Genomic DNA, 23,804 nt, shown 5'->3' on the forward strand with positions numbered 1-23,804 from the left:
TTCCCTTGGTAAATTGTTCCTCTTTAATTTTAAAAGTCAAACAATTGATTACTTCAAAACAACACTTAAACTAATCCATTTAAAGAAATAGTACTCAAATTTAGGCAACTTTGGTTATTCCCAATACAAACATGTAGAAATTGGAAACTTTCATCTGGTTATACATTACTAGATGGGCCTTTCTTGAATATTTTCATTGCTATGACTATATGCAACATTCCTATATAAAACAAATAAAAATAGTTAAATCAGAAATGTTTCTTGGTCCAGGATTAAGGGAACCATGAGGGGTGACTGAGGCCGTGGTTGCGGTGGGAGCTTTGGTTCCAGAGGGGGACCAGGAGGAGGGTTCAGGCCCTTCGTGCCACATATCCCATTCTATTTCTATTTGTGTGAAATGGCCTTCCCTCAAGTCAAGCCAGCACCTGATGAAACTTCCTTCAGTGAAGCCTTGCTGAAGAGGAATCAGGACCTTGCTCCCAATTCTGCTGAACAGGCCTCAATCCTTTCTCTGGTGACAAAAATAAACAATGTGATCGACAATTTGATTGTGGCTCCTGGGACATTTGAAGTGCAAATTGAAGAAGTCCGACAGGTAGGATCATATAAAAAGGGAACAATGACTACAGGACACAATGTAGCTGACCTGGTGGTAATACTAAAGATTCTGCCAACATTGGAAGCTGTTGCTGCCCTGGAGAACAAAGTTGTGGAAAGTTTAAGAGCACAGGATCCATCTGAAGTTTTGACCATGCTGACCATGAAACTGGTTTTGAAATCAGTTCTTCTGATGCTACAGTGAAGATTCTGATTACGACAGTGCCACCCAATCTCTGAAAACTGGACCCGGAACTCCACTTGGATATCAAGGTGTTGCAGAGTGCTTTAGCAGCCATCTGACATGCCCGATGGTTTGAGGAAAATGCTTCTCAGTCCACAGTTAAAGTTCTCATCAGACTGCTGAAGGACTTAAGGATTCGTTTTCCTGGCTTTGAGCCCCTCACACCCTGGGTCCTTGACCTACTTGGGCACTATGCTGTGATGAATAACCCCACCAGACAGCCTTTGGCCCTAAATGTGGCATACAGGTGTTGCTTGCAGATTCTGGCTGCAGGACTGTTTCTTCCAGGATCAGTGGGTATCACTGACCCCTGTGAAAGCAGCAACTTCAGAGTACATACAGTCATGACCCTGGAACAGCAGGATATGGTCTGCTACACAGCTCAGACTCTGGTTCAAATCCTCTCACACGGTGCCTTTAGGAAGATCCTTGGCCTGGAGGGTAATGCCAGCTATCTTGCTTCTGAAATATCTACCTGGGATGGAGTGATAGTGACACCTTCAGAAAAGGCTTACAAGAAGCCACCTGAGAAGAAGGAAGGAGAGGAAGAGGAGGAGAATACAGAAGAACCACCTCAAGGAGAGGAAGAGGAAAGTATGGAACTCAAGAGTGATCTTTCTTCCCTTCAGTCCCATTCCTACTCAAGGGGAAGACCAGATCCTAAGCTATCTGCTACTGGGCTTTGTATGGTGCATTTCTGTGGAATAGAAGAAACATCAGGAAAGAAACTCTATAGAAAGATCTGTCATTCCATTGGTTTTGATACTGTCCTAGCAGCCCAAAATCTCCTGTTTATAAATCTATGCCATCCATCTATAATGAAGCAGGATAACAACATTTCTTCCTTATATTCCCAAATCCCAACTCCTAAACATCCCACTCAACCATTACTCTGTTGTTGAAATGTGAACTGTTAGGTGTTTGGACATTTTTTTTTCTAAGAAAAACGATTAAAGTACTTCCTAGTAGGAAAAAAAAATGTTTCTTTTTTCATCCAATTTTCTGTCATCAATATAGTGTTGGAATGAAGATGAGTGTTTATCCATATGTATTGAGTGCTATTAAAAAATAAATGAAATTAGGTATTTTTTTTATTGGTTGTTCACAACATTACAAAGCTCTTGACATATCATATTTCATACATTAGATTGAAGTGGGTTATGAACCCCCAATTTTACCCCAAATGCAGATTGCAGAATCACGTCGGTTACACATCCACAATTTTACATAATGCCCTATTAGTAATTGTTGTATTCTGCTACCTTTCCTATCCCCTACTATCCCCCCTCCCCTCCCCTCCCAACTTCTCTCTCTACCCCATCTACTGTAATTCATTTCTCTCCTTGTTTATTTTCCCATTCCCCTCACAACCTCTTATATGTAATTTTGTATAGCAATGAGGGTCTCCCTTCATTTCCATGCAATTTCCCTTTTCTCTCCCTTTCCCTCCCATCTCATGTCTCTGTTTAATGTTAATCTTTTCTTCTTACTCTTCCTCCCTGCTCTGTTCATAGTTGCTCTCATTATATCAAAGAAGACATTTGGTATTTGTTTTTTAGGGATTGGCTAGCTTCACTAAGCATAATCTGCTCTAGTGCCATCCATTTCCCTGCAAATTCTATGATTTTGTCATTTTTTATTGCTGCATAGTACTCCATTGTGTATAGATGCCACATTTTTTTATCCATTCATCTATTGAAGGGCATCTGGGTTGGTTCCACAGTCTAGCTATTGTGAGTTGTGCTGCTATGAACATCGATGTGGCAGTATCCCTGTAGCATGCTCTTTTAAGGTCTTCAGGGAATAGTCCGAGAAGGGCAATAGCAGGGTCAAATGGTGGTTCCATTCCCAGCTTTCCCAGGAATCTCCAAACTGTTTTCCAAATTGGCCGCACCAATTTGCAGTCCCACCAGCAATGTACAAGTGTACCCTTTTCTCCACATCCTAGCCAGCACTTTGCCTTTGCCTTTTCTTCCCTACCATTGTTGCCTTCTTTTTTCAGAGTTTGAATCTCTTCTCTCGTGGCAAACATCAGCCTCCTCTACTGGTCTCCATGATTTCACTCCCAGACCATGGCCACCCATCCACCGCAGAGCTCCAAAGCACTTCTCTCAGACAATCCTCTGCTCATTTCAGTAACTTCCTGTTCAGGGCAACATATATTCCCACTCCACCTAAACGTTCTTTTCTTAGACCAGTCTCAGATGCCTATAAATCCCTCCTTGCTGCAAAAAAAAAAAAAAAAAAAAAAAATGTATGTTCCAGAAATACCGAATTTTTTGTAACTTCCCCAAATATGTTAGGCCTCCCTATATTTGCATATGCTATCCTCTCTGCCCTGCTCAATGTCCTTTCCTTTTAGTATCAGAATCTGGTTTTTGAGTAACAGAAGCTAAAATCACATACACAAAACAGTTAGGTCATGAAGATATTTCCATCATCAGTGAATTTAGAAGAATGCATGCTTATATAGGAGTGAGTTTTCCCTACTCTAGAGGAAGTAAAGCTTCCCCAGACAGGAGTGAGAAACAAAAGCAATTCTGAGCAGGGCACAGTGGCACACACCTGTAATCCCATGGCTCAGGAGGCTGAGGCAGGAGGATCTCAAGTTCAAAGCCAGCCTCAGCAAAAGTGAGGCACTAAGCAATTCAATGAGATCCTGTCTCTAAATAAAATACAAAATAGGGCTGGGGGTATTGCTCAGTTGTTGAGTGCCCCTGAGTTTAATTCCTGGTACACCCCCCCCAAATAAAATAAAATATATAAAAGGGCTGGGGTTGTGGCTCAGTGATTAAGCACCTCTGGGTTCAATGCTGGATGCCAAAAAAAAAGAACAATTCTGATAGGTACCCTGCCCCACACCAAGTCTGGAGGTGGAGTGAAGGGAATCTAACAGAAACTGCATGTTGGCTGAGGTTGCTTAGAGTGCAGAAAGTCTGTTCCTAAACACCAGTCTCCCGTATCTGTCATGGAATGGGCTCGGGTAGCAGTTGAAGGTGAGTTGAAGCCATGAGCACCCGTGACAGTCCCACTGCCTCTCCTGAAGTCTTAGGGTCAGTGTACACGGAGCCAAGTAGTCCCCACGCCCTGGAGAGTGGAAGTACCTGAGAGAGCAGGTGAGCCTGAGGAAGACGTATGATTAGGAAGGAAGATCACGGCAGCAGATAATCACCTGGGTCGTCTAGCAAATGAACGCCTTGGGTGATTCCATTGGGAAAGACAAAGAAAAACCAAGGTTCAGATAGTCTGTGGCCATCTACCAACTACTCTGTCCTCTCCTCAGAATGGACTGACATAGCTCTCTGAATTGAGAGGCAACCCTAGGGTGGAGAGGAGAGACAAGAGTTTGGCTGAGAAAGCCCTGTTGGCTAAGATTACATGACTGCCACCAGGTGGGATGGGGGCCCAAGTGAAAAAATCAAGCTTACGGGCCTGGGGGTGAAGTTCAATGGTAGAGTGTGTGCTTAGCGTGTGCAAGGCCCTAGGGTCAATGACCATCTCAAAGAAAATTTTTTAAGTTTCCTTAACAGCATAAAATATAAAAACTTTGTTTCTTACCAAGTATGTATATTAAAATTTGTTGGGCTACAATAGTTGTTTTACCTAGGCACTTGACTATCTACCACTAGACTATATACTCCTCATGGTAGGGACCGGGTCTTTTCATTTCACACTCCTCAGCACCTATCATAAGGCCTGAAATACAGAGGGCCATGATATATGATTCATCCATTTAATGTCTATTCAAGCAGAATAAATCTAACATTAACAAGCAGCCTGGGTGAAGCAAGCTGACATATGGGTACAATCCTTTGAGTCAGGCTTCATATATGTTTTAGACAGAGAAGAGGAGATAGTAGGTATTGTAAGGAGGTAGCCTATGGAAAATTCCAGTGGATACCTGTGTTAGTCCATTTTGCATTGCTGTGACAAAAAGCCTGAGAAATCAACTTGGAAAAAAGATCTATTTTAACTCACAATTTCAGAATTTTCAGTGTATTGATTTGAGGCCTGTGATAAAGCAGAACATTATGGCAAGAAACAAGAAGGATGTGGTGGAACAAAATTGCTCATCTCATTGGGGCCAGAAAGCATGAAGAAGAGGGGTGGGCACTAGGGGGAGGGTCCAGGGACAAAAATATACCTTTCAAAAGCATGCCCCCTCCCCATCTCTTCCAACTAAGCCGGGCCTCCTACACTTTCCACCACCTCCCTATAGTGCCACAGCTTGGAGACTAAGCCTTTATCCATGACCTTTGGGGGACATTATAGATTCAAACCATAACAACACTTTTGTTTAATCATCACTGAAAATTATAAAGTTAGAAGCTTACAGATAACTCCTCCCAGTGCTGAAGAATCAGTGCAGGATTTAACCCCAAATCAAATCAGACATTGTTTTCCTCAAGCCTGCAGACAGGACTAATTTGAATGCAGTTGGATTTTTCCTCTGCCTCTATGGTGTGATTTTAGAGACCCAAGCAGATCCCTGCAAATCTTACCCATCCACTGTTGCTGGAGATGCCTGACATTCCACGGTCAACCCATCTTCTATTCCTTTAACTTATGATTTTATTCCTTGCTAAAATAGAAGTATATTTAGGTAAAGAAATACTTTGTGTTGCAATTAGCCTACTCCCCTTAGAGTGCCCCAAAGAGGAGTGTTTTTTGTTTGTTTGTTTTAAATAAGTAGTTGTTGGAAGGAGAGGTCAATAACAACAGGTACCTAGAGATTGGGAAAGGGGATTCCTTAAGTTGGTAAAAGAGACAGAATGGAGAGCAGATTCTTTGGGGACTTTGCAGTTCTGCCCAGGGCCCACTGTATCTGTGCAAGAACAAGATGTGGAACAGGACGTGGGAGGAATTTGGAAAAGAGAACAGAGATGTTCCCCTCCCCCGTCCCTCCCTCACATTAGTCACTGGTGTCGTGGGAATTGTCCTGGCCTGCTTGGCAGCAGTCAAGAAAATGTGTCTCAGAATGTTCTGTCTTGGAAGGTGTGAAGCTTTCTTGAAGGAAGAAGAAAGTTGAGATGAACAGCAGAAGAAGTAAATCCTGGGGCATGCACCAGCTCACCAACTTGTTTCCTGGGCGTGTGATGCAGAGAAACTGTAATTGTGGGACCATCGTGCATATAAGCAATAAGGTACATAAACCCAATTGCCAGGAGCAATGGGATAAGGCAGATTCCTTAGAATGGACTGTGTGGAGGCAAGCAACTTGGAGACTTGGGTTTTCTGTTGAGAAAACACCACTGAACTGGGCACAGTGGCACATGCCTGTAATCTCAGTGGCTCAGGAGACTGAGGCAGGAAGATCTCGAGTTCAAAGCCATTCTCAGCAATTTAGTGAGGCCCTGTGCAATTTAGCAAAAATCCTGACTCAAAATAAAATATAAAAAGGGCTGGGAATGTGGCTCAGCCCTGGGTTCAATCCCTGGTACCCCAAAAAAGACACGGCTGAACTAAATCCAGTCACTGGGGGAAACAGCTCTCACTCTCCAAGGCAAAGCAACTCATGGTTCTGCAAAGCTGAGAGAGGCAGAATCTGAAAATGTGTCTTAGAATTTTCCAGAAAGATGGACTCCCAAGTAGCCCTTCATCTCCTTGTTTAGTCAAGTCCTCTCAAGCAGTAAGAAGAGAATCTACTTTTCTTCATGGGCTCCATTGACAAATCATGGGTTTGTTTTCTCTGTTCTTTGCCCTGTGAGTACCCAAGAAGGTAGCAAACCAGGAAGCGGGCCCTCACCAGACATCGGCTCTGCCCTGGCCTTGATCTTGGAATTCTCAGCCACCTAGTGAATGCTAATTTAGTATAGCAGCCTGAATTGACAAAGACTTCCCTTCTTTCTTACTAATAAAACCCTTACTTTACTGTAAATATAAGTATGTTCTGCTCTAAAATATGACTTTTACCAGCCTCTTAGGTGGATACGAGTAGGCAAGTAGCAAACTTTTGGCTGACAAGATGGAAGCAGAAGTTGTTGAACAGAACATCTCTAAAGCTCTCTAAAAGGGGGAAATGACCTGGCAGTCCCCATAGTACTGTCCCTTTAGTATGTGAAGCACACACAGCATCACTCTATATATTAGAGGAATATGTGCCCAGTCATCCCTCACTTCATGATAGGAATACATTCTGAGAAATGCATCATTGTGCAAATACCATGGATGATACTTACACAAGCTAAGATGACTATGATATCATTAAGTGATCGAATTTTATGGGACCTCCATCACATATGTGGTCTGTCATTGACCCAATAGTCATTATGTGGCACATGACTATTAAAGAGCACATCTCCACAACCAAAGATTAGGATGTCTGCAGGAGGCAGGTAGTGGGAGTGGGTGCCTGGTATGGACAGGGAAAAGTAAATTTTTTTTTTCAAATTTTGGAGTGTTTTATTCATTCTCAGGAGTTCACTGCAGTTTAAAGATTTGACTGTTATAACCCTGTGTGTTCAAAACTGCACTATCAGTCTGATAGCTATTTACCATAGAAAAGTAAATTTTTAAAGAGAGGAGGACCCTGCACAGAGTGTTGATATGGGATTCTGAAATTCGTATTGTGTTTAAATCAATTCTCTGCACTTTATGTCAAGAAGAAAAGGGCAGCAAGGGAGAGACAAAGAATCATGCAAAGTTGTTGCCAATAGTCACATGAAACTCTTTAGTATCACACTTGGTAAAAATTCATCTGGCATCAGCTAACTCAGGAAACCATGATGACGCTCCAAACCTCAAATCTTCCCAATCTTGCTGGGTCTGACTTCACTCCTGGGAGTTCTCAAATGTCCAGTGATGCAGCAGCCAGCACCGTGGATGATGAAGAGGCCCGTTCTCTGTTTCCAGTGCTCTCCAGGAAGATGTGAGCAACAGCCCCGGGCTGTCCTGCAGGACAGACACAGCAGCTCTTATATCCAAATCCAAACACCACATTCCCTTTCCAAATAACTCTGTGCTAGCTTGGGGCCCCACTCGGTTTCAGGGCCCTGATCTGTGTGTACACAGATGTCCCTTTTAGGACTCAATAGACCTAACTTCCTGTTCAGGTTCTGTTTTCCAAGTGGGGAGATTGCTGGCTGCCCTTTCCTTCTAAGCAGAGGTGCATAAAGTTAAATGTTGCCTAAAATCTCTGTGTTCTGAAAGAAGCTTTTGACTGAAGAAATCGGCAATCAAAGCCTAAAGAAGCAATATGATAGGCTGTCACTTTGGTGACTCCTGAAAAGCCACACTGCACTATGTGTTCTCCTCCCTTTGAATCTCCATGGCCCTATATCCTGCTTTAATTAGTTGAATGAGGCAGAATGGGGGATACTGTGCCAGTCAGGTGCTAGGACTTCAGAAGGCCTGGAAGCTTTGCTTTGGCACTGTGGAGGGAATTAGTGGCTATATGGGAAGGTAACTACCCTGAGGTCACCCTGCTGCAAGAAAGCCCACAGTAAGGGCTGGGGGTGTGGCTCAGTGGTTGAGCACTTGCTTGGCATCCTTGCAGCCCTGTGTTTAATCCTCAGCACTGAAAAATAAATTAAAAATAAATAAAAGAAAGCCATATTGAGTTTTATGATGGTTTATTATACAAATAAAAAAACAAAACAGAGTTAGATTTGGATTAGTAAATAGAGGGAAATGTGTTTCTTCACACAAGACAGAGTAGTTGTTAGATGTCTGTCAACCCATACTTTAAAGAATACATTGCTGGGCATAATGGCACATGCCTGTAATCCCAGCAGCTCAGGAGGCTGAGGCAGAAGGATCATGAGTTCAAAGCCAGCATCAGCAAAAGCGAGGTGCTAAGCAATTCAGTGAGACCCTGTCGCTAAATAAAATACAAAAAATATGGCTGGGGATTTGGCTCAGTGGTAGAGGGCCCCTGAGTTCAATCCCCAGTACCCCCCCCCAAAAAAAAAGAATGTATGGTCCTGCAAAGCGCCAGATGAATATGCACTTCATCTACTGCATTTCTGTTCTCCCTCCACCACCTCCTGCTGCAGAGCCCTGTTCTGTCCCTGTGTTTGCCCTCGGCTCCTCCTCCCTCCTGTAGGTCTGCCCCGGGCATTTATTAAAATCAAGCATAAAGAGGAAATACAGAAAATATATTTGAAAAATATTTCACTAAGTAAACCAATCTTTGAACATTATTAAGAATTAAATTAATGTTTTTGGTTATTTCTAATTTTATTTTATTTTTTTAAGATTGCTTTAAGACTGCCTGCCATGAGATAAGTAAAACATAGCAGAGTGTTTCTATTGATTTCTTTCAGAGAAATAATCTGTATGAAGATATGAAAAGTATATTAGTCTCCTTTCTTCAATAATTTCCAGGCTGAGTGTTAAACAAATGTTTAAATAACTAAAATAGAAGGTAGGCTGCAGAATCCACCTGGAATGTACCTCCCTTCATCCATCCACCAAAATCCCTCAGTTTTTCTGGACAATTGGAAGGTGTAGCCATTTCGTTAAGTTTTCCATGAATACCCCAGTCCCAGTGAGAGCACTTCTTTCCTCTGAACTCCATTCCCATAGCATTTCTGGAGTGGAAAATTGATTTGGTCAGTGGTCACTTTGGAACAGTGTTTCTCTTATTGCCTTGAACTAATATGTGATATAAGTGTGTACCAGTTTTTACCTCCATTTACTTGTTCCCCGAATCAGATCATAGCTTATCAAGGATGAACATGAGGGTCCACTTCATTGACAGGCAGAAAACATCCATTGATCTTAACTCTGCTTGTGCTCTTGAAATGAAGCAGCCTAATTCATAGCTATGTTTTCTTTTTAAGCTTCCATTTCTTATCAAAACGGTTGTAACAAGTTTAAACTTTTGCCTGAGACTGAGGAGTGCTCTCAGAATGTAGGCCTCCAGTTTTAAAAGTGAGAAAGTCTCATGCCAATGGGAGTTGGCCACCTGCATATGCGGGCACTGCTGTTTGTGATTCACATGGTGCCCCACCCAGGGTTTCCAACAGTGGGACAGTTGCCCAATCCTATCTTCACATAAATTGTTTCCTGTACCCTATAAAGTTCAAACAGGTGGCCCCCTAAACAAGTTTCACTATCATTTAAACTTGGTAGAAAGGTTTTTGAAAAACATTTGCGGTAATTATATGTTACTGTAATGGAGTTTGTTTTCCTAGGAGCAGTTATAAAAAGGAAGGATAGAAACTTGCTGGATTTTTTCCAGCATGGTTCTAGAGGGAAACTGTACATGGGAAACACAAGCTGTCCAACCCCCAGGGAGGCTACTGTGTTTCCCCTGCAGCATTTCACTCATGCCGTCATTAGAACATTCCCTACTCTATATCGCTTTGAAATTTACTTCTTTATGTGTCTGTCTACTTCCCAGTACTGTAAGCTTCTGCAAGACAAGGGCTGGCATATTTAGATGACAACATAAATAAAACATTTACCATGTGTCAGACTGTGTTCTCTGCTTTCTCACCAAGGTTAATCCTTATGTGTCCTTTATCAGATAGCTGCAATTATTACTCCCCTTTTAAAGGTGAGGAAACTGAGGCACAAGGTAATTAAGCAACTTGCTAAATTAATAAATGGCAGAGTTGGAATTTGAAGCCAGACACTCTGACTCCAGAATGTGTCTTAATCACTACATAATCCTGTCTGGTCTTTATTTATCATATTCAAAGCACCTAGCCTCATCCCCATGAAAAGGATGCTGAATAAATAAATAAATGATCACCATTGTACAACACTCATATTCCAGAATATTCATGGGGAGTTCAAATTTAAAACATTCTTTACATCTTTAAAATATGCATCAGTGGGGCTGGGGATGTGGCTCAAGCGGTAGCGCGCTCGCCTGGCATGCATGCTGTCCGGATTCGATCCTCAGCACCACATACAAACAAAGATGTTGTGTCCGCCGAAAACTGAAAAATAAATATTGAAGTTCTCTCTCTCTCTCCTCTCTCTCTCTCTTAAAAAAAAATAAAATAAAATATGCATCAGTGACTCCTACAATGTGTCCCATGATCATCAACCTGTCCAAGGAATTTATTAAAAATATACATTATCAAGACAGGTATGGTAGCCCATACCTGTAATCCCAGCTACTTGGGAGGCTGAGGCAAGAGGATCACAAGTTCAAGGCTGGTCTCAGCAACTTAGTGAGCCCCTGTCTCCAAAAAGTAGTTCACATGAGATGATGTATCCCACTAGGTGCAGTGCAGTGTCTATAATCCCTTCTACTAAGGAGGCTAAAGCAGGAAGATTGAAAATTTGAGGTCAACCTGGCCAACCAAGGGATACTCTGTCTCAAACTAAAACAGAAAGGGCTGGGGGTATAGCTCAGTGGTGGAGTGCTTGCCTAGCATGTGTGTGGCCTTGGATTCAATCCCCAGTACTGAAGAAAGAAATACAGAGGGGTGGAGGGAGGTAAGAGAGAGAAAGAAGGAGAGGGAGAGGGAGACAGTGAAGAAGGAAGGAAGGAAAAAAGGAAGGAAAGAAGGAAGGAAGGCAGGCAGACGCACCTGGACTTGGGGGTCAGAAACTGTGGCACTGTTCCCATGAGATTATTAGCTCCATATACTCTATGTTCAACAAGTGCTGTGGCTTGCATGTGTCTCACAAATTTCATATGTTGGAAACCTAATCCCGGAATTCACATGTTAATGGCATTTGCAAGTAGGATCTTTGGAAGATGACTTGGTCATAAGGGCTCTACCCACATGAATGGATTAATCCATTCATGGATTGTTGGATTATTGGGTTGTCTAGAGAATGGCTTTGTTGTAAAGTTGAGCTCTTTGCTGTACTCATTCTGTTGTGCCATGTGATGCCATCCACCATGTAATAATGCAGCAGGAAGCCTCATGGGATGCCAGGGCCATGCTATTGAATTTGCCAGCCTCTAAAACAGTGAGGAGGGGCTGGGGATGTGGCTCAAGCGGTAGCGCGCTCGCCTGGCATGCGTGCAGCCCGGGTTCGAACCTCAGCACCACATACCAACAAAGATGTTGTGTCCGCCGAGAACTAAAAAATAAATATTAAAAATTCTCTCTCTCTCTCTCTCTCTTCCCCCCCCCCACTCTCTCTTAAAAAAAAGTTAAAAAAAAGTGAGGAGGAAAAATCTATATAAGTTTTTCTATAAGTAAATCTGTGAGTTACCCACTGTCAGATGTTTTAGTTCTGAAAATAAGCTAAGAAAAGCAGCCACCATCAAATGAAAATTTTTGTGTCCAATAGATCTTAATAGAAATAATGGGATGCCCTGGACAGTGCCAAATGCCAAGCACAGAGATATCACAGAGCTTTTAGATATTATGTGATGCAATCAAGTTTGAAGCTAGAATAGTCTTTTTTTTTTTAGATTAGTAATATTTTCTTTCTTTCTTTTCTTTTTTTTATTGTTGGTTGTTCAAAACATTACATAGTTCCTAATATATCATATTTCACAGTTTGATTCAAGTGGGTTATGAACTCCCATTTTTACCCCGTATACAGATTGCTATATCACATCAGTTACACTTCCATTGATTTACATATTGCCATTCTAGTGTCTGATGTATTCTGCTGTCTATCCTATTCTCTACTATCCCCCCTCCCCTCTTCTCCCCTCCCCTCCCCTCTTCTCTCTCTACCCCCTCTACTGTAATTCATTTCTCCCCCTTGTATTATTCTTCTCTTACCCCTCATTTCCTCTTATATGTAATTTTGTATAACCCTGAGGATCACCTTCCATTTCCATGCAATTTCCCTTCTTTCTCCCTTTCCCTCCCACCTCTCATCCCTGTTTAATGTTGATCTTCTTCTCAAGCTCTTCATCCCTACCCTGTCCTTGGTTAATCCCCTTATATCAAAGAAGTCATTTGGCATTTGTTTTTTAAGGATTGGCTAGCTTCACTTAGCATAATCTGCTCTAATGCCATCCATTTCCCTCCAAATTCTATGATTTTGTCATTTTTTAATGCAGAGTAATACTCCATTGTGTATAAATGCCACATTTTTTTTATCCATTCATCTATTGAAGGGCATCTAGGTTGGTTCCACAATCTTGCTATCGTGAATTGTGCTGCTATGAACATCGATGTAGCAGTGTCCCTGTAGCATGCTCTTATTAGGTCTTTAGGGAATAGACCGAGAAGGGGAATAGCTGGGTCAAATGGTGGTTCCATTCCCAGTTTTCCATGAAATCTCCATACTGCTTTCCAAATTGGCTGCACCAATTTGCAGTCCCACCAACAATGAACAAGTGTACCCTTTTCCCCGCATCCTCTCCAGCACTTGTTGTTGTTGGACTTCCTAATGTCTGCCAATCTTACTGGAGTGAGATGGTATCTTAGGGTGGTTTTGATTTGCATTTCTCTGTGGAATAGTCTTAAAAATATATATTTTCAAAGTTTGAGTCAATCAAAAGATTTAAGTGAGGGCTTAGGGTGGAATCTTCTTTTTTTAATATTTATTTTTTACTTGTAGTTGGACACAATACCTTTATTTTACTAATTTATTTTATTTAAAGAGAGAGAGAGAGAGGAGAAAGAGGAGAGAGAATTTTTTAATATTTATTTTATTTTTAGTTTTCGGCAGATACAACATCTTTGTTTGTATGTGGTACTGAGGATCGAACCCGGGCTGCACGCATGCCAGGTGAGCGTGCTACCGCTTGAGCCACATTCCTAGCCCTTACTAATTTATTTTTATGTGGTACTGAGGATGAATCCAGGGCCTCACACGTGCCAGGTGAGCTCTCTACCACTGAGCCACAACCCCAGTCCAGAATCTTCTTAAATATATATTTTATTAATGGTAAAAGACCTTGGAAAAACTTTGAAGAGTTGTATGCGGGTGGCCTCTAATAGGCTTTATTGTGCCAACCCCCCCCCCATTCTTTAGTTAAAGTCTTTATCCTCAGTTCCTCACAATGTGACTGTCTGTATTTGGAGATAGAGTCTTTAAAGAGCTTTTAATGAAATTAAAATGAAGTCGTTAGGATGGGTCCTAATTGAACATGACTGGCATTCTCACAAGAAGAAGAAATCTGATACAGAAAGGAACAGAGGAGAGACCATGTGATGACACAGGGAGGCAATGACCATCCACAGGCCAAGAGAGGCCTCAGAAGACACCGGCCCTATGGACACATGTCTGAACACTAGCACTGTGAGAAAGCACATTTCTGTTGTTTAAGCCCCTCAGTCTGTGGTCTCCTTTGTTATGGCAGCCGTAGTGAACCAACACAGGGCCCTATTCAGGAAGGCTTCTTGTTAGGAAGCTGTTTCTGGAGGGGCTGCTTACCTTGTGCTGTAATCTGGTCTCCCAACTTTTCAACCTTGGACTCTGAGGTTCAGACAACTTTCTACAGCAGTGGCTCCCATAGTGTGTCCCATAATCAGCAGCATCAACCTGTCCAAGGAATTTATTAAAAATATACATTATCAAGACAGGTGTGGTAGCCCATACCTGTAATCCCAGCTACTTGGGAGGCTGAGGCAAGAGGACCACAAGTTCAAGGCCAGCCTCAGCAATTTAGTGAGCCCCTGTCTCCAAAAAGTAGTTCAGTGATAAAGTGCTCCTGGGCTCAACTCCCAGTAACAAAATAATAATAATAATAATAATAATAATAATAATAATAATAATAATAATGCATAAATGTGTCTGAGTATTACAAAACCAAAAATACCATAAATTCTGAATGGTACTCCCATTCCATCCTCATTAAGGAATAGGAAAAACTTTAAAGACATGAAGCTAATGTAAATATTTCTGCCTTGGCCCAATATGGACCCACTCCTCTTTCTATCAACCTAGTATGAATTTTTTTTTAAGACAGAGGAGCTGGATTTAGAGAAATGACCAATATTCCAACTTTTTTTAGAGAGAGAGAGAGAGAGAGAATTTTAATATTTATTTTTTAGTTCTCTGCGGACACAACATCTTTGTTTGTATGTGGTGCTGAGGATCGAACCCCGGCTGCACGCATGCCAGGCAAGCGCGCTACCGCTTGAGCCACATCCCCAGCCCCTAGTATGAATTTCTGATAATGCTCTTTCATGTCTACATCTATCTTTTGGGGAAAGAATAATTCAAAATGTATACTCTGCTCTGAAAGTGTTGCTTTAATAGGTTAAATACCAGACCAAGAATAGAACCGACTCACTCCAGTCTAGAGTTGCTGCTGGTACCTCCCAACTCTCCCTCTGCAGGAGGGTACCAAGTCACTGCATCCAGAGGGGCTCAGAAGAGAAAGAGGCATTGCCTCTTTTTTATGGTTTCAGTGTGAGGTGTTCCCCCAAAGCTCCTGGTGTTAATGTAGCAATATGCAGAGGTGAAGGGATTGCATTATGAAAGCGGTAACCTAATCAGCCCATCCTAGGTTGAGTAGACTGACTGGGTGGTAACAGGTGGGGTGTGGCTGGAGGAGGTGGTCACTGGGGTGTACCACATCTTCCCTGGTGCCCTCACTGCTTCTCAGCAACCATGAGCTGACAGCTGTCCTCTGCAGTGCTTTTCTGCCCTGATGTTTTAGGCCCAGAGCAATGGAGTCAACCAACCATGGATTGAATCTCTGAAACCATGAGCCAAAATAAACTTTCCCTCCTTTAAGTTGTTCTGATGGGGAATTTCGGTCCCAGCAATGAAAACCTGACTAATGCACCCACCGTGCAGTGCATTAGACTTGTGGAAGTGGGTGAGGGGTTGTGGGACAGACATGCCGGTTCTCTACCACACAACCAACATCTTCCCCAAGGAGTACATCCCTACGGTGTCCAATAATCATGGCACCCAGAGCACAGCTAAAGGAGCACAGTGCACCTGAACCTGAGGGCAGGAAGGTTTGGCCACCTCCACACACTCTTATACCCCCAGACCTACATCTTCATCATCCCTTTCTCCAATGCCATTACACCCTTCTATGAGAATGTGTAGCACAAGTAGCATCCAGAATGCATCACCACAGTTCTGATGCACCCATCCTCCTGTGGATACCAAGAAGGCCCTGAGACCCTAGTCTGACATTTTGAGAGATTGGTCAAGCACCATCACATTGTGGCAGAATAAGCACTGGCCAAGCACATGCACCCTGCTCTACCTAGGCCGCTGACCCACGGGGGACGTTCAGGAAGCGTCAGCTGAGGCTGTCCTGGCTATCCTCAATGCCCCTTCCCAGTCAGGCTTGGGTGGTCCTAGGTCTTCCTGTGATCCTGGAGCTCATATTGGAGTGTGCCCCTGCCCCCACCTAGTTGTCCTTGGCACCTTGTATGTCACCAGCTGTGCCTTATGGACTAGTTCTGGCTCTCCCTTGCCAGGGGCATCTCTGAAGGCCTTCTCTGAATACCTGTTTCTCCTGTAGGAGGGAAAAAAAAAAGTGAAAGTTGTCAGAATCAAAATGGAGTGACTTGTGTCAACCCTAACATGCATAAATAAATAAATAAAACGGAGAGGTTATGAAGGAATGGTTCTCATGGATGATTGCCTGATACTGACTATCACAAAAGACTCTGCCAGAACCACAGGCTTGCAGAGAGGCCACCTCAACCTTGTACAAATAGCACTATTGCAAGGACATCTGCCCAGCAACTGTCAATTCAACCTTGGACTGATGCCACTCTTGTGATTAATCACTGTGGCCAAGGATTATTGTTTCCAAATATCTGATGTAATTCTCCTCATTTTCCTCATTAAAAACTTCCTCTTGCTGGGTGCCGTGGTGCATGGCTATAATCTCAGCAACTCCAGAGCTTGAGACAGGAGGATCATAAGTTTGAGGATCATAAGTTTGATTTAGCAAGACTTTACCTCAAAATAAAATAGAAAAAAGGACTGTGGATATAGCTCACTGGTAAAGTGTCCCTGGGTTTAACCCCGAGTAGTGTAAAAAAAACAAAACTAAAAACTTGCAATGCTAGGCAATTCCCAAATAAATATCATTATTCTTTGGGAAAACTCTCTGATTGGTTGATCTGATTGATTGATACTCCTTAAGCAGGCTTGCAGGGAAAGGACCCTGCTCTTCTTGGAAAGACCAGGTATTCTCTTGAGTTCATCAAGGACAAGGTTGGACCCCACCCCAAGACACAAGACCAGTGCCTCCCTCCCAGTTTCCCACTACTGACAAGTTCATGTAGCTTTCCACAAGGATGTTGCTGCCCACTGTGGTGCCTCCTCTCAGATGGGGGACTCTCAGCCACTTCTTTTTTTTTTTTTTTAAGAGAGAAAGAGAATTTTTTTAATATTTATTTTTCAGTTATCGGCGGACACAACATCTTTGTTGGTATGTGGTGCTGAGGATCGAACCCGGGCCGCACGCATGCCAGACGAGTGCGCTACCGCTTGAGCCACATCCCCAGCCCGGACTCTCAGCCACTTCTAACCTCTGCCTCACTGTTCTTGGGATCTTTCCCTTTCCCAAGGAAGGAGCCACAGAATCCTGGGGGAAAAAATAGTGAATGTGCCCTTATCTGCTCCCCATGTGCACTGACTGACCCAGTCTCCCTGTTCTGGGGCCTTTCCTAACCCACCCTCATCAGCATCAATAAAATCTCCTATGGGTAGCGGGGGAGTGCGAATACAATCAATGCCATCTTCACAGTAGCTGCCACTCTTTTTAAAGGACTTTCGTTTGCGTGATTCCTGTTCTTTTCTATCAGGGAGGTTATGCTAACTTTCATGTAGGAAGAAATCAAATTATAGGTAACTCTCCAAGCAATATCAAAGTACCTAGAAAGTCTCCCTTAATGTTTAGGAAACATTGCTTTAATAGTTATTTTCTTAATGGCATATCAAAATTCTCTTGGAAGTGGCCTCTCAATGTTTTTCCTTCTAACACTTCCATGTCCACTGTGTAGGCTTTGCTTGACCTGGGGATAGGAGACTATCTGTCTCCAGGGTTGGTGAATGAAGGCCTGACAGTATTCCTCTGTTTTAGATAAATGCTCCTAGAGTTATTAGTTCATAGTTCAGCCATGATGATTTCTTACTTCTGTGATTAAAATGATAAGAGGCAAAAAGCCTAAGGTGAAGTTGTGATGTAGAGCCAACTGGACCTTTTAAGCTCCTCTCCTTATGCCTTTGTCATACATAGCTTTCTGGCTTCTGAAACCCCAGCCGAGGGAATGCCATATTGTCAACTTATCTGAGTTATACTGCTGAGGTGGGGAAGCCCAGTAGGCCTCCACTCGCGTCCCGATTCCATGAACCTGTGTAGACTGCCAGCCATGCTGTGTTGAGAATTCTAAGGCCACGCCAGGCTCTGGGAAGATGTGTCATGATAAATTAGTAACAATCCCCTTAGGTTGGGAGTCTTCCTGGGAACTTGCCTAGAATTTACCATCTCTGTCTTATTACATTACCTTTCTATGAAATATCCACATGATAAACGAAGAACATGTAGAAACAATAGTTTATTTAAAGACTGATGGGAAGTGGGGTGCTGGGGTGTACCTTAGTGGTAGAGCACTTGCCTAGCATGTACTAGGCCCTGGGCTCAATCTTTTAGCACGCCTGCACATACACACACACACACACACACACACACATACACACACGAGATTGATGAAGCCAGGCCTCGTAGCACACACCTGTAATTCCAGCAGCCCAGGAGGCTGAGACAGAAGGATCACAAGTTCAGAGCCAGCCTCGTGAGACCTCTCAGTGAGACCTCATCTCTAAATAAAATACAAAATGGGGCTGGGGATGTGGCTCAGTGGTTGCGTGCCCCTGAGTTCAATCCCCGGTACCCAAAACAAAAATAAAACATCCAAGGTGCTGTGATTCCATTTTCTGATGATATGATTTCTACTTAACAGCGACTCTGCCTGCCTCACGCACACCCTTTGGTCAGTTGTTTATTTATTCTCTTTTGTCTGTGCTGTAAGCCAAGAAGCCTGAGGAGGGGCTGTATAATGCACCGTGTGCTGTTTTCCTAATGTCCGAAGCCCTTTGTTGCTGATTTGATGGGCATGGATGCCTCTGAAGGCCTTGAGTGGGGGATGATTGTATGCTGCCTCTTTGTTTTTCCTTTTCAAAAGGAATTTGTTGCCAAACTCTCCCACTCTGCCCCATCAGGACCTTGTGCCAGGGCCTGGTCTGGGTCGCCAGGCCAATGTGAAGTCATCCCAGTCATTCAGGTTTCTTTTTTTAATATTAGCTTTATTGACTAATAGTGGAGCTTTTATTGCTCATAATAAATATCATTAAAGCAGAGTAAAAAGTCAACCCATTTTAAATCATGAACAACAACAACAAAAAAACATAGATGAAAGTGCTTTATAAAGTATAAGAGATTTAGTAAACGGTACAACTAAACAAATACTAGATCTTATTATGCATTGTCTAAAGTAATACATGGGCAGAAGTACCCATCAGGATGAGAGTCCATGAGCCAGAGGGGGACTGTAAGCAGAAGTGCAAGAGAACAAAGGCTGCAAACCTTCATAAACTCATATTATGCACAGAAGCATCAGAGCTATCTTCACTCTGGTCAACTGACCTTGAACCCTCCCCTGGCAGCTTTTCAAATCCCAGCTTTTCCAGCCACCATCTGAGACCTTTCCTTAATCCTACCCAAGAGGGCAAAATTGCTTCAATTTGTCTTTTTTTCCCCCATCTTTTTACCCAGGTCCCTAACCCCCATGTTTACTTCAATGAACCATCATTCAGCTTTATTCTCAGAAATGGTATCTTCAAAGAACCAAAGCACAAGAGCCTTAAAAAACTGTTCACAGCCTTCTACAGTGGTGCAGCCCCGTAATCCCAGCTACTTGGGAGGCTGAGGCAAGGGGATAACAAGTTTGAGGCTAGACTCAGCACTTTAGCAAGACCCTGGGTTCAATCCCCAATACTGCCAAAAAAAAAAAAAAAAAGAGGAGGAGGAAGGAAGGAGGAGGAAGAGGAGAAGGAGAAGAAGAAGAAGGAGGAGGAGGAGGAGGAGGAGGAGGAGGAGGAGGAGGAGGAGGAGGAGGAGGAGGAGGAGAGGAAGGAAGGAAGGAAGGAAGGAAGGAAGGAAGGAAGGAAGGAAGGAAGGAAGGAAGGAAGAGTTTACAAGTGAAATGTAAAATGTAACTCCCAACTAGAAGCCTCACCTAACTGCTGGCTGCCTGAGACACTGGGAGCTGGTTCTCAGGGAGCCACTGCCCTCTTGTGTCCCAATGCTGGCCGGGAAGGATCCCACGAAGGAACCATATTTGGTTCTTTCTACAAAAAATTATTAGTGGACTATTTCTGGCTTTTGAGTTTGGTGGTTCAAATAAGATTTCCTCCATCTGTGGCTTTAAAACTCATGATCTTTCTTCTTACTCTCCCCTCCATCCCGATTTTTAGAAAGGCATATTTTATTATAATTAGCAAAACAGCATATACTCCTTAAAGAAATTTTATATATATTTATTTAATTTTGTTAATGTTCTGATGTGTTTCCTCCCCAAATATTCTTTCTACATATAAGGAAATCTAATTTTACTTGGAAACAAACAACAACAACAACAACAAAGCCACAAGAACTATGAAAATCTAATTATCTAATTTTATCATAAATGTCATATGAACATGATCCTCTTCACAATAAGAAAATCAACTTTTGTATCTGCCAGAGTACTAAGAAAGAGAGTTTTTAAAAAAAAAAAAAAAAAGCAGTTCTTTAAATCATAGGATTCCATAAAATTTGCCTGTGACTTCAATGCTACAGTTTAGTATACTATAGTGAATGTGACTATTAGACATATTTTAAGTTGAATATTATCTCATTTTTAGCATAGAAAAAGAAAACTCTGTGATCTAAACATGATATGTGAGAATTATGTAATCTTTCTGTCTAATACAATCAATTATTGTTAACTGTTTTTAAATGCAATTAATCATATGTCTAAATATCATGTAGGTACATTGCTTCCCCACACCATGGAGAATGTGAAAACAGAGACTTAGATCTGGGTATAATAAGAGGAACTGAGGACAGGTTGTTTCTTTCCCAAGTTCCTTTTCTTCAGTCTCATTCATTGTGTGGGTCATCTAGATGTGTATGCAATAAGTTTAAATGTGGCTGTACGAAGTCAGAGAGCAACTATGGATGAGAACTGGAGGAAGCTTATTTAGGCACAGTGGCACACAACTCTACAGTGACTCAGGAGTCTGAGGCAGGAGGGTCCCAAGTTCAGGGCAGCCTTGACCACTTATCAAGACACTGACTCAAAAAGTAAAAAATGAATAAAGGACTAGGGTTAAAACTCAGTGGTAAAGTGCCCCTGGATTCATTTCCCAGCACAGAAAAAAAAAAAAAAAAGGACAACAATAAAGGAAGGTTAAGAGAATACTTGACTACTGGCCAAGAATTGATATTAACTGTGTGTTTGGAGAGCGTGTGAAAGGAGCCCTGGAATAGATTCTCAATCTTTTTGATCCTGAGATAATTTAAATTCTATAGGAAGAAAGTTCATGGGCCACCTACTTCTGCTTATCACTTTAAAAAGCCATATACGGACATTTTCCCATTTTCAACACAGGAAAATGAAACTTCCTTTTCTTAAAACTGGTTTTGGAGGCAAAAACCAAGACTGCCTAGAGGAAGTAGGTAACATGGCAATTTAAATGACCCAGCTATTGGTGATTGCAAAGAGCCAGTGTTATACATACTATTATCATATGATCAAAATAATGTTGTGTAAGCTTAAACAACTTTGGCCCCAGATTTACTGAGCATTCTACTATTAATACAAGTCTAGTTATCTGAGCATCGTCATTTCACTGTAACATGTGATACATGGATATTCAAACCATGGCATTCTGCCCCTTGAAGTTCCTCATGCGCAAATACATTCATTTCATTCCCATAGCCCCCAAAGTTTTAAGTCATTCCAGCAGCAACTTGAAGTCCAAAGTTTTATCTGCATCAGAGATGAATGAGATTCAAGGCATGATTCATCCCCAGGGAAATTTCCCTCCGGCTGGGAGCCTACGAAATCAAACAAGTTATGTGCTTCCAAAACACAAAGATGGGATTGGGGTAGGATAGACATTCCAATCAGAGGGGGTGGGAGGAATGGAGGAGAAGAAAGGAATGATAGGTCCTGACCAATTCCGAAATCTAGCACACCAAATGTTAAATCTTAATGCTCAGGACAAACTGCTGGAACTCCACAGCCTCTGGACACACATGATAGATAACATGATGGTTATTAATTTCTGGTTTGGGCCCTTCGGAATCTGGGCAGCCTAGTCTCCATGACTTTGCTGGGTACAATCTGCACAGCTGCTCTCACATTTGGTGTCAGGTGCCTGTGACTCCCTGGGGCTGGGACTGCATGCTGATGGCTCTTCCAGCCTGAGTTCTCAGAGCCGGCATGACTCCCCTCGGGCCTACACTAATGGGGGCTCTCAGCCATGGCCCCTGGCGTCCATTGGGCAGTGCCCTTGAAGGGACCCTCTGAAGAAGTTCTCCTTTCCTGAAGACCTCACCTCTTAATCCTGGGCATTAAGATTCAACATGAACTTTGGAGGGACTCAAACTTTCAAACCTTAGCACCTACAATGTGTGCCCTTTTTCTTATGCTCTATTTTTTAAATCCATTTTTATTCTTTGAAATAGAAGCTTCAAGTCTATGTCATGGTGGAAAAGATGTATCTGTCCTAGTCCATTTGGGTTGCCATAACACAATACCTTTGGCTGGGTAATTTATAAACTATGGAAATGTATAGTTCTAGAGACTGAGAAATCCAAGACAAAGATTGGATTCCGTCTGGGTGCAGGACCACTTTCTAGTTCATAGACAGCAGCTTCTAGCCACATCCTCACATGATGACAGAAGCACATGAGCTCCCTCAGGACTCCTATAGGGGCACTAATGCCATTCATGAGGGTCACTTACCAAAGGGCCCTACCTCTTGAGGTTGAGGATGGGGTTTCAACATAAAAATGTTAAAGGACACAAACATTCCGACCAATGCAATATCTCATATATTTTAGTGGAATTTGCATTTTACATATGTCTTTTTTTTTTTTTTTTTGTACTAGGGATTAAACCTAGTTTAACCACTGACACACAGCCACAACTTTTTTATTTATTTATTTATTTATTTATTTGTTTATTTATTTATTTATTTATTTATAGTTTAAGTTGGAAAGAATACCTTTATTTTATTTATTTATTTTTCTGTGGTACTGAGTATAGAACCCAGTGTCTCGGTACATGATAGGTGAGCGCTCTACTGCTGACCACAACCCCAGCCTCCACAACCTTTTTTTTTTTTTTTTTTTGAGACAGGGTCTCACAACATTACTTAGGGCCTCACTAAATTGCTGAGGCTGGCCTTGAATTTGTGATCCTCCTGCCCCAGCCTCCCAAGCCTCTGGGATTATAGGCATGCACCACCACACCCTGCATTATATTTACTTTTCTTTATATGTTGTATTTTTTTTTTTTTAGATTTTGGAGCAGGGGACAGAACTCAGTGTCTCCACATGCTAACAATAAGTACCATACCTGAAGCCCTGGGATTTGCATATTAGAACAGTCTATGGAGATGATTTGAAGGATCCAGAGACAACTTGATTAGCCTTTAATAAAAGTAGTAATGTAGAGTGCTCTACTCTAGGGTATGTGAGGGCAGAGTAAGAAAATGGGGCCCACATGGGAGACAGGAAGCAACCCACACCACAGGCACCCTTATCAGGTTCAAGGCACTGATCCTTCTGGCTTCCAGGTTCTCTTTCCATCTCAGTTGAGGACCTTTACTCTGATAGGCTGTTAGAAAAAAAAAGTCTCACACCCCAAGGAACTCGGGCAGTGATAGCTCCCATCTCTTCTCTAGTTCTCTGCCACCTTTGACCACTTCTAGAGGAAGACGGGGACAATCACAAAGCTGAAAACTAATGCCAAGCCAGTCACAAACTGCAAACATCATCTTGATCTCTACTACCCAGATGGACAATGTTGTTTTGGACAAATCTCTTAACTCATCTGCTCCTTGGTTTTCTCATTTGTAAAATGAGGAAGTTGAATCATTTATATCT

General features: G+C 42.4%; 1 pseudogene across 1 annotated transcript; it reads left to right on the forward strand.

The window, feature by feature from the left end:
• Nucleotides 1-270: 270 nt before the first annotated feature.
• LOC308654658 (interleukin enhancer-binding factor 2-like) lies at nucleotides 271-22,208 on the forward strand (annotated as a pseudogene). Its single transcript has 2 exons — nucleotides 271-1,525; nucleotides 22,066-22,208. The product of its transcript is annotated as an interleukin enhancer-binding factor 2-like (transcript).
• Nucleotides 22,209-23,804: the final 1,596 nt, after the last annotated feature.

The sequence above is a fragment of the Spermophilus citellus genome (assembly GCF_964194105.1).
Source record: "Spermophilus citellus genome assembly, chromosome: 8".
In the NCBI taxonomy this organism is placed as follows: domain Eukaryota; kingdom Metazoa; phylum Chordata; class Mammalia; order Rodentia; family Sciuridae; genus Spermophilus; species Spermophilus citellus.